The following is a 3,258-nucleotide window of genomic DNA, read 5'->3' as shown; positions in this document are numbered from 1 at the left end:
GAGAAAAGTTCCATCACCAAGGTGGCTGGTGGCCTTTCCCATTTGCTTTGCTGAGCCCTGATGGTGGTCCTCTCAGACTGAGACCAGCAAGTCTGAGGGAGAGGAGGCTGAGAGGAAGGAGCTCACTGAACACTAGCACCAAGGAGTTCTGGGAAATCTTTTATGTTTCTCAGAGAGTGCTTCTCAGTGAGGTTCCCTGTGCCAGGCACTGGGTCAGAGATGGCTCAGGCTGCTTCTTGATGCCATCTTCTGTAGGCTGGATGCAGTCATGAGCCCAGCTAGCAAGAAAAAAACAAAAACACCTACCAACATCAATGTCTTGTTCAGACTAAGGATAGTGCCATGTGCTTTCTTTCACAAGGAGATTAAAATGAAACAACACAACTATGCTGTGTCATTTCATTCTGTAAATTAAAATTCTTTTCACAGATGAGACACCTCAACTTTCAGACTATGATATAAATATATCTTTATAATTCTGTAACAAAAAAGTTTGAAGCAATGTATTATATTTTGGCTGTGACATAACTTATTTCCTGCTTAGATATAATAAAATAAATTAATATACCTACCACATTTGTACCTTCTTTTTCACTTCTTCCTTTGCTACAGACTCATTTAAGTTTTCCGGGGATTTGGCTGCCAGTATTCTCCCTGCTTCTATACTTGGTTCAGACTGCAAATTGGTGTGTGGCACTGCTTCAGACAGATCTTTGCTATCCTGGATATCAGGTCCAACCAGCACCTGTGCCTTTGACTGGAGTCACAGTCTAGAGGTGTGCAGTGGATTTGGCCCTCTTCCTTGCCAGAGTCTAGGTTTCAGCCACCATGAGGTTGACACTGACACTGGGCCACTTGCTGCTGTGAGCAATCTGGGTTCTTGGATACATTTGTAAAGTGGGTGTAATGGGGTTCCCCAAGGTTGTGTGAGCATGAAATACCCACAGAGAAGGTTTGACTTCATTGTATTTCCTTTGCAGTGTCCCTCCTTTGGCTAAAGGGTGATGCATCTTTGTGTACTGCTAAGTCACCACACTTATGCTGGTTCCAAAAAGAAAATGTACTGTGAGCCAACGCTTCCTTACTGAGATCGAGAGCTGGAGATATTGGATTGTATCAGTGGTTGCTGGGCTTCTGCTGATGGACCTTGTGGCCCAGTGAGTCCTGGGCAGACATTGTCCATGGAGTCCACCTTGCTTAAAGAGAGCCTCTGCTCTCTTCAAGTCCAAGTCACTGTAGCTCAGTTGCCTCTTCAGACGATTCAGGGGCTGAAGGCATTCAACACTTCCAAAGAGGGTCAAACTCTTGATCATTGGAAAGAATCACATCTTGATTCTCAATGGTTGTAGCCACTTCAGTAAAATTAAATGGGTCAGCTATGTGACTATTGTGCCTCGGTAACTCTTTATCCAGGCACGTTCTGACCATCTCAGATACAGTCTTTTCAATTTCAGCAGAGACCAGACCCTTCTCATCCATCCTTTACCACAACTGCCTATTCTCAGCCAAGTGCAGTAGCAATTTGCAAACTAGGTGAATGATTTTTGGCATGTATGTTAGAAGTCATGCCTCAAAATCATGAAGTAGATGGCGCTGGTGAATTACGTATTGGGCTAAAGTGACAGCATGTGCTTTTGGGTCACAGCAAGAGAAGATATTGTGGAGAGGTTTTACAAACAGTAAATTCCCATACACAGAGCAGCTGCCCTCTGGTTTGTATGAAATGGGGTCACTTTGCCTGCAGAAATATAATTGCTTGAGGTGCAGTCATTCTTGGTGCAAACACTAAATAACACACTGTTAGAACACCTGTTCGGCCAAGCCCTGGATGACAGTGGATGGCTACTTTTCCTTCCTGTAAGACAAATGTCATTACTTTCTCCATATCTAAGATGGCAGTGACAGATGCTACACCATAATCTTTCCAGCTGAAATCGTAGAAATAAATGCCAGCCTCTATTAATACTTCAGGAAGGTACATGAAGCCACTTTCTTACTTCAGAGAGTAACCACAGCTAGTATGTTCATCAGGTTGCCTCAGATTGACGATTGTTTTTATGACACTAGTCAATTATGTGGTACTTCTGAAGGAGTTTGGAGGACGGGTGAGTCATTGCCAGGATACTGTGAGTGACCCAAGATGAGTTAAGCCACTTAATGGCTTATTCTTCCTTGTTCCCGTGGGTTGGGGTCTCATACTTGCATGCTCTACCACCACATGCCATGGAATATGCCACGTATCAGGGATGATATGCTGTAAATTTTCTCCCACTCTTGTGTACTTTGGTGTTGGGCTTCCTGGATTGCTTTCTAACAGTTTCCTCTCACTCCAGGGAGCCAGCACTGGCAGATCCATCTCGCTGCCTATGATGTGTGAGGCCCAGGGACACAGAGTGGAGCAGCCTGAGACTTCCAGGGACTGCTGCACCCAGGCCCAGTGGGGCCCTGTCCCCTCACATTCCACCCTGGCCCAGTGTCCAGGCCTTGCTCACAGGATAGTAAAGATCCTGCTCTGGGCTCCCACAAGGACCTCTAACTCGTGGAAACGTAACACACAGCTGGCCGCAATGCCTTGTAATGAAATATCTTTTTTATTCTTCTCTTACCTTTTTGAAATTTATTTTAAAGAGAGTCTAGTTAAATAAGAGAAATAATTTTGTTGTGGAGGGAAACAGAAATAGCTGACAATAGCAGTTTGAAAATATTTGTAAATTTGAAAAGGGAGCATGGAAAGAACCTCTTATTAAGTATTTGTAATGAATAAAACTGAGCATGGGATTTCACAATCAAGGCAAAGTAAATCTTAGCTTATAAAATTGAACTGTTTAATTCATACCACTAGAAAGATATCATATATCTCTCAACTCATATTTATTTTTCCTTATGCATAAATATCTAGTTTGCAAAAAAGGCAAGAAACATTAAGAAAATCATAACAGAATTCATTTCTAGTTCCCTAATTTTTAAGATTGTCTTTTAAAACATAGGCATGAAAGACAAAGTGTACAATGTTGTTTCTCTATACAGAGTAAACGAAGGCAGACTAACACAACCATCTCTGCTTCACCACCACACTTTTCTCTAACAATAAGAAATTATATTTAATATACAAAAGAGCATAGTAATTTTGATCTGACATTAGAAATGATACACAAATAGAAGATCAAGATGACAGGCATTCAAGCATGGTTTTTTTTGTTATGCCTGAGATGTTTGATATTCAGACAGATAGTGAGGTTAAGCTTAACTGCCTAGGTT

The 3,258-nt window shown here is 42.0% G+C and overlaps 1 pseudogene; it reads right to left on the bottom strand.

Annotated features, from left to right (window-relative positions):
• Nucleotides 1-568: 568 nt before the first annotated feature.
• On the bottom strand, nt 569-2,356 carry LOC101574522 (annotated as a pseudogene).
• Between the last annotated feature and the right edge of the window lie 902 nt (nt 2,357-3,258).

This window comes from Octodon degus, unplaced genomic scaffold (assembly GCF_000260255.1).
Source record: "Octodon degus isolate 3935 unplaced genomic scaffold, OctDeg1.0 scaffold00649, whole genome shotgun sequence".
In the NCBI taxonomy this organism is placed as follows: Eukaryota; Metazoa; Chordata; class Mammalia; order Rodentia; family Octodontidae; genus Octodon; species Octodon degus.
This window is presented reverse-complemented; position numbering and strand designations above follow the sequence as displayed.